This window comes from Talpa occidentalis, unplaced genomic scaffold, assembly GCF_014898055.3.
Source record: "Talpa occidentalis isolate TD23 unplaced genomic scaffold, MPIMG_talOcc4v2.1 talOcc4.12, whole genome shotgun sequence".
Taxonomy (NCBI): Eukaryota; Metazoa; Chordata; class Mammalia; order Eulipotyphla; family Talpidae; genus Talpa; species Talpa occidentalis.
The window spans coordinates 50,484,699-50,499,492 of NW_023601212.1; the positions used below are offsets into that span (position 1 = coordinate 50,484,699).

Genomic DNA, 14,794 nt, shown 5'->3' on the forward strand with positions numbered 1-14,794 from the left:
GCTGCCACATCCCCAAACCTGACTCAAAGACACCCCGCTTCTCCTGAGGAGGACCATAGCCACACCCTCCCAGCATATGAGAAAAATGCTTCTGTGATTTGAACATATGCATATATTATCTACCAGGCAACATTTATTTTACAAGGGAAATAGAGCATTCTTGGGTAATTAACCTAATCACTGGTTTAAAAGGTGAATAAAACACTTAACATCACACAAATTTTAGGGGGAATGAATCTAAAGGGATTCCCAAAATCCATCTAGATTTTATTTTTTTTATTTATTTTTAAAGATTTATTTATTTATTTATTTAGTCAGAAGCACGGGAGGGTGAGAGAATTCACCAGAGCCAGAGTGGGGAGCAGAGCAGGCAGAAGGACCGAAGTACACTGCTGAGGGGAGCAGCGGGCGGCAGGAGAGGTCTGCACGCCATGTGGGACCCTCCTCCGGTGGCTGAGGGCAGCTTCGCAACCCAGCGTTCAACTGCTGCGCCACTGGGGAGGCCCCCATCTAGATTTTAGATTAATCCTATGTTAACCCAAGTAAAGGAACACAATTTAGGGGCTTTGAAAATTAGAGGAAAGCTTCATGTTGAGGCAAAATACCACTGTAGTTAGGAAAATGGGCTCTGAAGTCAGACAAGTATTTCAGTCACATCTCTGCTACTTAACAGCTGTAGGACCTTGTGTAAGTTGCCTGCTGGCTTCACCAGTTCTAGCATATAGAAAGTAAACTATTTGGATTCAAACAGGCTCAAAAATCCTTCTCCCTCACTTCCATATTCAATCATCAGATCTTGTCACTTCCATATTCAATCATCAGATCTTGTCACTTCCACAATATTTCTTGAATCCATTCCTTTTCCCTTTCCCACTTTTAACCAAGTATTTATTATCTCTGAGCCACATCGTAAAATCACTTCATCTGCCCTGTCTCAGTAGAGCAAAAAACACTCAGAGTTGTTAGCTCAAAAAGAAGAACAAAAAAGTCAAAGCCAGAGTGGGGGTGGGGAGTGCTAGTGTCCATAGACGCACTCTAGAAGATTCTGGAAAATAAACCAAACTTATTTGTATGGCCCAAGCACATTCTGGGACATTGCAGAGTCCAGGCTAATGGAGCTGAATAGGAGAGGCAGAATCCAAGCTAGCAACTGTGGTCCCACTGGAGAAAAAGCTGGGAAATATCACCAAGCCCACACGTTAGAGTAGGGGACATCCTTAACAACCACAACTTGCCATTAATGTGCCAGGAAATTCCTTTGAAAGCCACAAGAAGCACATTTCATAGTCTCAGAGGCATAGTCTTCTGGGTCTTGGCCTGACAAGTTTCATTTAATAGATTGTTATGAGGCCATGTCACTTTGTTCATTAAAACTGTGAATAGGGCCTCCCCGGTGGCGCAGTGCGTTGAGCGCTGCACTGTGAAGCTGTCCACAGCCTTTGCAGCACAGGTTCAATTCCCAGCCAGCCAGGGAGATTCCCACATGACGGGGCAGCACTCTCCTGTCATGCCCACTGCTCCCCTCAGCAGTGTCTTTGGTCTGTCTACTTGTTCTGCTCCCTGCTCTGTCTCTGGTGAATTCTTTCACCCTCCTGTGCCTCTGACCTGTACCCCAGTTCTTATATAAATAAATAAAATCTTTAAAAAAAAAGAGCTATTAAAAAAAAAACAAAACTGTGAATTGTTCCCCATCACCCAGAGTGCCAACCACTTAATTTAGTATCAAAGGTTAGTTGATCTAGTCGAAACTGACCACATTTCCTACTCCCCGGCTGAAACTAAATCTTATCCCCCACACATGTCAATGCCTTCACCCTCCTTTCTCCCACTAAATGTCCTGCCAGTCATTTTTAGACCCTCCAAACCCATATGGCAATCCCAATCCAAGAAGTAGCTTATTGGCTCTCCCCAGGTGAAAACAATCTTAACCTTTTGCATTCTCCCAAAACTGTGCACAATTTGGTTACAGTTGTTCAAATAGAGCTTATCACTCCTTCAAGGGCATATTGTATTTATAAATTGTGCAAATATTTGTTGAATGAATGAAAGAATGACCAATTAAACATTTAAGAGTAAAGCAAATTACAATGTTTCCTAATCATTACTTACCAATGTCCCAATTAAGGAGAAAGATACCATTCTTAGCTTGAATATTTATTACTAAAACTATACACTCTTAAACCTAAACCCATATTTGTTTTTTTAAAAATCAGACTCTTACAGGCTAATTCCTTTCAAATTTTTAGATGAATGTTGTCCATGAAATTATATTAGGGCAATTATTTGCAAATAAATTACTTTCTTGGTTTGTTTATTTTTGTTGGCCAGTCTGTAAACATGGGAAGTATATAAAGGTCTAAGTAAAACATAAAATGCCTGAAAAACCTGATGGATTTATATATTTTCTCATTCTAGAAGATATTTGTTAACCTTCAGTTGTGCACTAGTTCAGCTCCAATCTACTCTTTATCACTAATTTTCTTTCTTGAAACATACAGTTTCTAGTGAATTATTCCTCATTCCCCATGTCAATACAACTATAACAGATCCTAAAATCTGCAGATTCCTTCCTGTTTCAATCACTTTTAGCTCATAAACACAAAAAGATATCTAAAAAACCCAAACACCATATTTGCTACATTTCCTAATTATCTTTTTCGCAATTATTTTCCTAAGTCGTTGAGATTGTTATATCTCGTATCCACTCTTATGTACTTCACATTTTATCTTTGGTTTTTCCTATGACATTACCCGCCACCCCCACACCCCCTCCCAAAAAATCATGATTCTTAAGTGTTACATTTTTATTTTCATTATTACTATGTAGGAGAAAAATACTAAAGCTTTCAAAAATAGGTTTATTTTAACGCAGTGACTACTTCCTGGGAATTGAAGCAAATCCATGGGTTAACTAGGCTTTTGGCATAATTTCTTCGAAACAGTTGCAGATTTGGGTGAAAGTTAATTTGGGGAAATAAGAGAAGTTGCTCTAAAAATATGTTCTTAATATTTATGAAATAGGGTATAAGATCTACTATTTTCCCCCAGAGTTTCTCGTATTTTAAAAATGTAAAAGTCCTTATGAATTATAACAAGTATAGTCTCAGGTTTCTAAGCGTGATCACCACACATTAGGGTAGAGAAATAGCAATCCCAATTCACAATACAAAGTTGCAAAAATCTAATTACACAGAATAATACCCAAGTTCTGTCTTTCTTCTAGAAAATGCCTTAGAGAATGGAGATAAATTGGATTTTCCATAATTGAGTTGAATAGTGTATTTTAATTTTTTAAAGCACATTTATTATTGGAGCTTGAGAGACAGGTTTTTTAATAGACCCTACTGAGAAAAGTCAAAAATTCTTCATGGGTAGCCTTGATGCCAGCAGGTCTCTGTGTCCTACTGGTAAAAAAAAACAAACCTCCATTTTGAGTTCAAAATAACACATATGCATTAAATACATCAAAGTCATGCCAGGACCTTCCCACCGCTCAGAAGGCATCTGGATGAAAAGCATACATGCTTAGGAAGAAACAATAGGACATTATCTTCCTTTCAAAATTCACACTCACAGAGATCCAAAACTCTAAGCTCGGCGTGTGCTTGCCCTTGGACTGTCAGAGACCCTCCATTTTTCCCAGTCCCTACTCCAAAGACCCTGTACCTTCAAAACGGCCACCAAAATTAGTTCAAGAAGGGTGTGCAGTGAATCCACATTTATTGACAAGCAACCTGTGGAAGCAGGCTGCAGCTCCAGCGCAGGAGCAGAAGCAAAAACAGTGTATTCTATGAATGACTATAGCCACTAAGATAAAGTAAGGATTCCATCTGCACTAAGTTGGTAGAATAACACTTCACAGGTTAAAACAATTAAGAGAAATGGGAGGAGACAGTAAGGGAGGGGAAAACAGGAGCATTTTATAAATTGCAATTCACTCTACCTTATTCATTCGAGAAATGAAAAAAAAAAACCCACCGTGGGCAGCTGTTCCACAGAGCACCTTTCTGAAACTACGGGACCGAAAGCCCCCTCTTTTTTAGGGGAAGAAACCGAAAGTATTGTTAGAAAAATACAGATCCCCGCGCATTTATGCACACACATCTGTCTTTGGTCATAATTAGCTGAAGCTTAACTTTAAATTTTCTTCCATTCCATTTGGAAAAAGTGCTTGGAGATTTTCAGGATTATTTTGCCATTACCTCACAGCATGCCTCCCATTTTCTCATGACACATCTGATGAGAACAAATCTTGTTTATTTTGCCACTTCTCTATGCTGCCTAATGTTCCCCAAGGAAGCTGCAGACTGGCTGTCTTTTCCTTTACAAACCAATAGGGGAGAGTGTGAAAAAGAAAATTAAACCAATCTGACACAGCTACTTTGTCAGAAAGCTTCACGAGAACTATGAATTCAGGAGGAATCATAATATTTTTGCTCATTAGACAACCTTCATTGGCTTTGAAGAAAATACATCACTAAAATTAGAAGCTGAAATAATGAGCTTCTCTTTGCTCTTTGTGAGTCTAGTTATAGTTATTACATTTTTTCTGCATGTATTTTATCAGCAGCTCTCAAATTATTCCAAAATTCTGAAAATATTCTTTGCTCAGAGATCACAACCATGCAAACGAGCACAACATGCACATGAGGAGAAATCAGGCCAGACTTAAAATAAACCAGGCAACCAGCTTAGGAATTTTACTAAGTGATTCCCCTTCCAAAGAAAATAGGTTCTGGAGTCTCCTCCAGGGTTCTTTTATTTTCCCATGATGTCCTTTCTTTTTTCCTATTTTGTTCCACTTTTTGTCTCTCTGCACAGAAGTTTGTCTGCCATGTGTTTTTTTTTTTTCTATTTCTCCTGCCTTAAGAATCCATGCCATTGCTGTAAAAATAAAATGCATTTCTAGAGAACTGTGCTCAGGGCCCAGGTGTGTTTGTAATTTATTAGTCTGGGATATGGCTAACAATAAAAAGGAGCGGACTTGGCTAGGAAATGAGAGATGGCACCGGCAGGCTTGGGAGGGGAGTCCAGGAAAAACTTTATAAACTATCTGGCATTTGTGTAGGTCATCTGACTTTTTAAGACTATTTACAAGGCAGATAAAGTACTCATTAGTGAAAATTATTTTCGCATGCTCTAACTTATCCTCACAAGAATTAAAGGCCTGCCCAAATGGTTCTGACTCCTGTTCACTTGATTGTCAAATACTCTATCTCTGAATAGTTTCTTGGTTGTAACTCAAACATCCCCAATCATAAAATCTGACCTAACACAGTTAAAAGAATAGCTCATCTCAATGTCAAATTTTGCTTTTTTGACAACCTAATGATTGCCAGTCGCTAGATCACTTTATCACTAAATTTAAAAATTCATGAGTAATGTACATTAGTGAAAAATCATCCAAAATCTACTGAATGTGATGCTCCAAAAACAGAGACAGAGAAAAATGCAGAGGGGAAAAAAAAAAAACAACAACCAAGTCCCAGTAGTAATAATTATATAGGTAGTACCAGTTTCATTAAAGTCATCCCTTTTCTATGGAAACCGTGCTTTTATAAAGTGAATTCACATTGCACTTAATATATGTGCTAGAAAAGCATAAATTAGCTCTGCTTGGAATCCAAGCCTCACCAGTGATTTCCACTCACTTCCAACTAGTCATTATATGTACCGAGAGAACTATATATGAAGTCAAATTATAAATAACTGAGAATACTCTCTACAATAAGCTAATGAGCAATTTCCCAACGTCAACCACATTCCAACTTCCACACACTGATGAGAAGATGAAAGATTACAGACTTCTAGAGTTGGATGGGACCCTAATGCCATCTCCAACCCCCTCCTATTTTCACATCAGGAAATTAATTGGCCATGGTCACAAAACTAGTTGCAACAGAACATTTATGACAATACATCTGTGTCAAAGTTTTTAACAGAGCTTTTCTCTCTTCTAATAGCATATGTATTTTTATAGTGGAATTTAAGCAGTTCTTTTTTTGCAATGGAGGAATGTTTTAAGTTTTTCTTGATAATAACAACTCCATTGTTCAAGAAGTTTGGTGAAATAATCTTAAATGTGAGTAAAAAGATGTGATGGTTACTTTTTTTTTGTCTCAGCTTTACTGGGCCATGGTGTGCCCAGATATTTGATTAAACATTATTCTGGATGTGTCTGCGAGGATATTTCTGAATGAACCAGCAGACAGAGTATTGAAGACTCTCCTTCCCAGCATGGGTAGGGCTCATCAGATCAGCTGAGGGCCTAATAAAAGGAACTCCTGCTTGACTAACTGGAGTTGGTACATCTTCTTTTCTGGTCTTCATTTGGACTAAAACCTTGGCTCTTCCTGGGTCTCTCAATCTCCAACTTTCAGGCTGAAACTATATCATACCTTCTCCTGCGTCTCCAGGCTGCTGACCTCAGATCTTGGGACTAGGTAGTTGGTCTCCATAAGAAAATGAGTCAATTCCTTATTTTAAAATCCCTCTCTCTCCCCCGCTCCCTTCCTCGCTCTCTCTGTCTCTTCTCCCTCCTCCTACTGGTCCTTTTCCTTGGGAGAACTCTGACTAATACAGACATAATATAATCAAATGAAATACATTATTGAGTCCCAACAATTATCAATTTCCTTAATGCATATTAAAAGCTTGGATCAATAACAAGTTAAAAGTAATGCAAATGTCTACTGCTTCAGTGTAGTGAGTTCTAAATTTATCAGTAGAATCAGTATGCCAATGTGTTTCAGAATACATTCTGAAATACATGGAATCTGTATTTAAAACATTCCCTGAAGTGATTTATGGAGAACAGTAAAAGTATTTGGCTCAGCTTAAACCCAGTGAGCAAAGCTTGAAAGCAAGAAGGCAGAAGCCAGGAATGTTCTGGGACAGGGAAAACAAGATGACCTTCTCTGAGCACCCATAATCTCATTCAGGTGCTCCGATTAAGTAATATCACTGTCTGAATTAAGGCTGCAGTCTTTGCTGGCTAATCCCATAAAGCTTCCTGGGGATTGTACTAATACTTTCTTGTCTACTGATTATGAATATGTTTTGAACAAAATCAAATTTAAAAGGTACTGCTAAGTACCAGCCCCATCATGTACATGTTATTTGAAATGTCTTCAACAAAGCCCTCTCGTCTCTAGTCCATATTCTACTTTATATGACCCAAGAAATATTGACTTACAGATCACTGATAATGAGGATTTGGTGTATGTATGTATTTACTTTTATTATGCAATATATTAAACATATGGAATAGTATTGTGAATAAAATGTAGCCCCATTATTCAGCTAAATAAAATCTTAAAATTTGCTATATGCCTCAAAAAAATTTTAAACAAAATACTACAACTGCATTCATAGCCCCTTCTACTCTGTCCCACAACACTGTCGAGTACCACTGCACTCAATATGACATTTATCCCTGCAAGTCATTTTAGCCTCATACAATATACATATGTATCCATCCTCCCCTGGTGGCTCAGGCAGTTGAGCACCGCGCTGTGAAGCTGTCCGCAGCCTCTGCAGCGCCAGTTCAATCCCGGCCAGCCAGCGAGGGTCCCACATGGCGCAGCAGACCTCTCCTGTCTCGCCCGCTGCTCCCCTCAGCAGTGTATTTCAGTCAGTCTGCCTGTTCTGTTCCCCACTCTGTCTCTGGTGAATCCTCTCACCCCTGCATCTCTGGCCTGCACCCCAGCTCTTGTATGCATAAATAAATAAATCTTTAAAAAAGATATATAAAAAAATAAAAGTGCTTTTGGCATTAAGGTTTTTACAACCTGTAGTTAATTTTTTGTGCAAGGTATGACATAGGAATACATAAACTTTTCCATACAGATAACTATTCCAGTACTAGTTATTCAATAGTCTACATTTCTCCCAATATATAAAGCCATTTTGGATATATATTGTTACTATATTTAATGGATTGTTTTGGAGCGCTCCAGCCTGCTCCATTGGTCTGTTCTCTGTCTCTGTACTATTAGTACCATCCTGTCTTAATTATTTTAGTGTTATAATAATTTTTGATAAAGTCTTTCCACTTTTTGGTTCTTTTCCAGATTGTCTTAGATATGCATCATCCACATGGGTCTAGGGTGAATTTATTCAAGTTCATGGAAAAAAAATATTGGAATATTGATTAACAATGAATTTGCAATTGTTCTAGGCTAGCTTTGTACTGGGCTGCTAGCCATATGTGCAAAGAAAAGATCTGCCTTCCTCAGGATAGATACAGCCAGACTCACACGAATAGAGATGCAGCAGAGAATAGAATTTGGGCCTTCATTGCTGCTCCTTGGTTAGGAGCCTCAAAGCTATAAATGTCCTGGAAGATTGAGAACAGCAATTCTGTTCACATTCATTAGCAAAGCATATCTCTTCATTTATTCAAGTATCCCTTAATATTCTTTTTGTTGTTTTTTTTTTAATTAATTTATTTGTTTATACAAGAACTGGGTACAGGCCAGATGCACGGGAGGGTGAGAGGATTCACCAGAGACAGAGCGGGAAACAGAACAGGTAGATGGACCAAAATACACTGCTGAGGGGAGCAGTGGGAGAGACAGGGGAGGTCTGCTGCGCCATGTGGGACCCTCACCGGCCAGCCAGCCAGGATCGAACCGGCGCTGCAGAGGCTGCAGACAGCTTCACAGCGCAGTGCTCAACTGCCTGCGCCACCAGGGGAGGCCCTCCCTTAATATTCTTAAATAAAGTTTTCTTGTTATTCATATTTTTACACATCGTTGTTAGATTTATTCCTAAATTCCAATTTCATGTGAAGTTTATCAATGAAATCTTTTTTCTTTCACACTTTCTAATTATTTATTTCTAGTTCTTAACTTTTTGTTTTCTTATATCCAGCAACTTTTAAAACTTATATTTAAATTATCTTAGATTTCCTATGTACTTAATCATGTGCTACAAAGTGTAAAAATTCTCATTGACGTCTCATAAATTATTCACACACTAGTGTTTATTAGATTCCAGCATGAGGTCACATTTTATTCCTATGCAGGGATTAAATCAAATACATTATTTCAATTTAGAAAATGTTAGGTTCATGTACAACAGATCTGACAAAAAGATGAATGGAGTAAATTGTTTTGCTTGCCATTCCTCCCTCTAAACTGTAATTATTTCATTATTGTCTAAAAACTCAAGAGGTGTATTTCAGAGTTCATTAAATCCATGCGCTTCAGTTTGAGTCCCTCTATGTTTTATTAAAAATCTTTTTTTAACATTGTTTTAAGTCATTTTAAAACAACTTTGTGGCTGTCCAAATGCTCCTACTTTAAAAGAATAATATGATATTGGGAGGGGGTAGGTTGATGATAATGAAATCTGAAAGGCAGTTTAACTTCAAAAAAAGATGTAGGCAGATTATGGAAAACTTGTGGCACTAATGCCAAAGCTGGTTAAAGAGTAATTGGATGTTACACATGCACTTACTTTCCAATTCAATCCAACAAATAATTCACTCCTTTTACATTTAAGGTCCTTCCTTAGAGGACTGAAAGACTAAAGCCAAAAGCTCATGAGGTCAAGGAGCATACAGCCTAGAAAAAAGGAATAAGTAGGTCTTACAAGTCATAATAAGTAGGTCTTTACAAGTCATATGTAAATGATGAAACAAGAAAGACTATACAAGCATTAAAAGAAAAGCAGAAGCACATGGTCTCTGACTTCATAAAGGAGGGATATTGAATGTCCAAGGTTTTGGCCAGTGAAGTGGAGATGGTGAGATTGTCAGCTATGAACTTTGTATTCCCTTAAATATTACATGGAAGTATGGAGGCCTGCTCCTGTACAAGGAAGACAAGTTCCAAACCTTGCTCTATGTGACTGCATGCAGAATGCTTGACAGAAAGGCACTGATCAGAGAGCTTAGAAAGAACTAAAGTGCTATTCTATAGAAATAGAGCAGTAATAATGAGCATAGTAATAGCTGGATCTAAGTCCTTCATGTTATTAACTTTCTAATATTCCTTTTTTTACAGATAAAAACATCAAAGAAGAAATGTTTTTCATGCAAAAGCAGAAGTTGAATTGTTTCGTATCTTGCAAATCTCAGAAACAGCAGAATTTTGAGGATCAAATGAATAATTCATATAAAACACTTGGCAAACCTCCAAGTATTTCTGATGCACAATGAAGTATGAAACTATTGGTTTAATCAGTCTTCCACTGATGGATACTTGTGAATTGTCCGTTTTCTATTGATAGTATAAACAATGCTGGAATGGATCAAAATACTAAGTCAAAGAGTAAAAGCTCTGCAATTTTAATATAAATTAACAAATTGCCTACTACAGTAGCTAGATCTTTTTGTACCACCAAGAATGTTACATAAGATTGTCATTTACCCACAGACTCACCAGCAGCATGTTCTCAAACTTCTGTATTTTTGCCAATGAGAGATGTCTCTTTTATGCAAATACAGAGAATAAACAACCAAGACATATCATCTCACCTCCCTGAGCTATGCCTCCATTAAAACTATTAAGAAAGAATGGGGAAAATTATTTCCAGCAGAAGAAGTAGGAATGCACACTGTACAGTTTCACAAAAGAAGAGTGGTGAATGGTGGTTATATGTACCTAACATATTTGTACTTTCATTGTAAGATGCACTTCTTATAATTTAAGTACATATTCCTTTGATGTACATTGCAGATTTTTGCAGAATAGCCCGGAAAACAAACCAACAATTTACATTCCAAGATGATTCTGAAATCTAAACCATAGGCTTATAATTGAAATATTTGGAGTTCAAGGAGAACTGTCTAGATCTGCAAAGGAAACAGTGATTTCCATCTTGCAAAAGAGTAACCTTTTCAAAGTAGATTCTCTTAGGCTAGGTGAGATTCTGGGGTTGACTCAGTGTAACTCAGGAAGGGGTTATTCCCATGGGTGCAAATTTGACTTAGTGTACAGTCAGATTAGTGGTTATCTTCAGTCTGCATCCAAGTGTGTCTCTATCCAACTGTGTCTCCATTTGAGGTTTAGAACAAATACTCCCAGAGGGTTCTGTCAGTTTCAGAACTAACCCCAAAGTGGGAGACTTGTGGGGTTTCAAAAATAGCTAAAGAAGTCTGTTTCAATTTCAGCACATAGCAGATCCTCCAGTCTTCCCCTTAGCAGATTCAATCTCTCTTGAATGAAACTGGATTTACCATGACATAAAATTCTATTTCAGAGAGGTATCAGTCCAAATCCCCACCTACTGGTTCTACCTCTTAATTACACTGCCTTAGATAAGTTACTTTATTTCTAGGAGAGCATCATTTAGTAGAAATTTCTTCCAAGATAAAAATATTCTACATCAGTGTAACATGGCAGCTACTAGTAACCTGAGGCTACCGAGTACGTGAAGCATGTAACTTAGAAAATGAATTATTATTTTACTTAGTTTTGGTTAACTTTAATTTTAATAAGCACATGTAGCTTGTGGCTACCATGCTAAGGAGTATAGTTCTAGAAAAGCTCCATGTCTTCATGTTAAAATGGGGATAAAAAACACCTATCTCGGCCTCCCTGGTGGCACAAGGGGTTAAGCAACGCACTATGAAGCAATCCACAGTCTCTGCAGCACGAGTTCGATCCCTGGCCAGCCAGGGAGCAACCCACATGGTGCAGCAGACCTCTCTTGACTCGCCCGTTGCTCCCCTCAACAGTGTACTTCGGTCAATCTGCCTGTTCTGTTCCCCGCTCTGTCTCTGGTGAATCCTCTCACCCCCCCCCCACATCTCTGGCCTGTACCCCAGCTCTTGTGTGCATAAATAAATAAATCTTAAAAAAAATCACCTATCTCAGTGTTTTCTTTCACCTTACTGGTCATAAGATTCTCTTAGGCTGCTTTATTAAAGATTATAAAATTCATTCCCTACTTCATACCTACTGAATCAGAATGTACCCAAGAGAGGCTATGCACCCGGGACTTTCAATATTTTCTTCCAGTTGATTCTCATGACAAGGTAAGTTTGGTATTTAAAAGAATTGTAATGAAGAATGGATACTGATACTTGTAAGAACTGGCAAGGTACCTAGCACAGCACATATCTCAGAGAGAGATGGTTCCTATTCTGGCTAGACAGTTAACACATACAACTATTCTGGCTAGTCATATAACACATATGCTAACTAGTATCTAATGTACTGAAGGCAATTAGCGAGGCAGCCACACCCAGTGCAAAGAGGGCGCCAAGGACAAGCACCTTGCCTAGGAACAACTTCATACAGGCTTGTAAAGTTCAAGGGGAAAAATGGACCATGCTCATGAGCTGAGGAGCTTCATGTAATATATGTGTCCACGCCATTCCTTGTACCTTATTTGCATACAACATTCACAATACCCCAGGAGCACAGAACTCAACTGCACCCATGATGAAGTGAGACTCAAAGTACAAGGTTAAGAATATAAGGTTTTGATGATGTTACCAACACACGGTTAAAAGTAGAGGATTTTGATGATGTTCCTTGCTTCACTCCTGAAAGGAACATCTAACCGTTAACCAGTAGGACACCACACCAAGAGATTCCTGTGACTCAGGGTGAAACCGAAACACCTCTTATACATCAGAGATCAGCAGACTGCACAGAGGAGACATGGAGGAGAATCATACCTCATTTAACAGGAGGTAGGTGGAGAAAAATACCCAAAGGCTATTGTGGGGAACACAGATGGCAGGTTTTCTGGCTCTCCCTGGGGCCCTGGGGTAAGGAGAGCAGAAATAGTGGAGAAGCACACACTCTTCACTAAAAGGTAACAGGTGCAGAGGAACTGTGGTGCTCCAAAAAGGCCAAGATCATGGCTAGGGAAAGTATAGAGAATGTGCTCTGGATTGCATACTCCAACCCCACTCCTCAGGACTGATCTTGTGATGTGTACTAACAATGGAAAGACTGTAGAATCCAAGATCTGGAACCCTGGAGAGGAGGGATATCAGCAGTAACACAAAAAAGCAAATCTTCCCACCCTCCATTCCCAAGTACATTTGCACCAGTGACTAGAACTCTCCAATTTAGTCCCCCATACTGCTGACTCAGCCACTGCAAAAACAGGTCTCAGTACCTGTAGAAGTTAAGTTAAACCACAGAACCACCTGTAGAAAAAATAAAAGTAGTTCAATTATATCAATTGCTATGGATATTGAAAAACAAATAGGGAAATGAAAGCAGTGAAATGGCAAAGAAAAAAATCTAAAACATAGAAATGTGAGGCCTCAAGGGAATATAACATCAAGAGAGAAAACAATGCTCCAGAATATAGCCATGAAGGCATGGAAGATTTTCTCTCCCTATGAGTAGAGAACTCAAATACTATTTTTTTAAAAATCAAAGGGATAGAAGAAAATGGAAAAAGGCAATTCAAAGTGATAACAGTGAACTCAGGATAGCTAATCAAAGACATAAAACAAAATTAAGAAAAATAAGAGCCTCCCTGGTGGCGCAAGGGGTTAAGCAATCCGCAGCCTCTGCAGCACAAGTTCAATCCCCGGCCACCAGAGAGCAACCCACATGGCAAAGCAGACCTTTCCTGTCTTGCCCGCTGCTCCCCTCAGCAGTGTATTTCAGTCAGTCTGCCTGTTCTGTTCCCCACTATGTCTCTGGTGAATCCTCTCACGCCCCACATCTCTGGCCTGTACCCCAGCTCTTGCATGCATAAATAAATCTTTAAAAAAATTAAGAAAAACCAGTGAATGAATTCAGACATAAAATTAGGAAATTGAAGGTAGAAAGTGAAGCTCTAAATAAAATAACAGATATTCAGATGTAAAGAGCTCAATAAATGAGATTTAAAAATCTAGAGAAATTATGGAAGCAGACTAGACCAAATGGAGGATTGAATTAGTGACTGTGGAAATAGTAACGCACAAAAGACCCAGCTGGAAGAAGAGAGAGGAAGAAGATGTAAAAAAAAAAATTAAGAAGCACTTAAAGAACTATTGAGCTCCATTAAGAAAGGAAACATAAGGATAATGATATCCCCCTAGGAGAAGCAAAAAAGAAGGGAACAAAGAGCTTATTTAAAAATTAATAGAGGAAAAAACTCCCCATACCTGGGGAAGGAACAAAATATACAAGTCCATGAAGCTAAAACACCATCTGGTTACCTAAATACAATGAGACCTACACTAAAACAAAGTTGTGAAACTACCAAGAACTAAAAACAAAGAAAGACTATTGAAGGTGGCTAGAGAAAGAAAGGAGGTAACTATAAAGATATTCAAATCAGGCTTTCATCAGACTTCTCAGCAAAAACACTACAGAAAAGGATAGAATAGAATGATACAATCTCAAAAATATAAACTTATAGTGAAGACAAAATATCCAGCAAGACTCTCTCTTTTAGATATGAGAAAGAAATAAAGTCTTTCCAAATGAAAGCTAAAGGAATTTGCCAATACTAGACCTCCCCCAAATTGAAGAGAATAAAGTCCACAAAAAAAAATTGAACAAGGAAATAAATAGGAAGAACCAGAAAATTAAAAACAAATTGGTGACCGCAAGCTGTCACATAATAACAATGACCCTTAATCAAATGGTACAGTGTGACAGGTAGGATCAGAACACAAAACCAAACTTTATGCTGTCTTTATGTGACCCATCTGATCTTCAAAGATATGTACATGTTGGGTCATTAGACCTTCAGAGATGAATGAATACTTATCCTTTTCAAACTCTTCAAAAAAATTGACAAAGAAGAAACATTGCTAAACACATTTTATAAGACCAACACTACTCTGACACCAGTATGATATTGGAGTAAAAATAACTGTACA

At 38.2% G+C, this 14,794-nt stretch overlaps 1 protein-coding gene across 7 annotated transcripts in view; it reads right to left on the reverse strand.

Annotated features, from left to right (window-relative positions):
• NIBAN1 (niban apoptosis regulator 1) overlaps positions 1–14,794 on the reverse strand; it is a 201,147-nt gene that overhangs the window by 89,443 nt on the left and 96,910 nt on the right. The window lies entirely within an intron of this gene.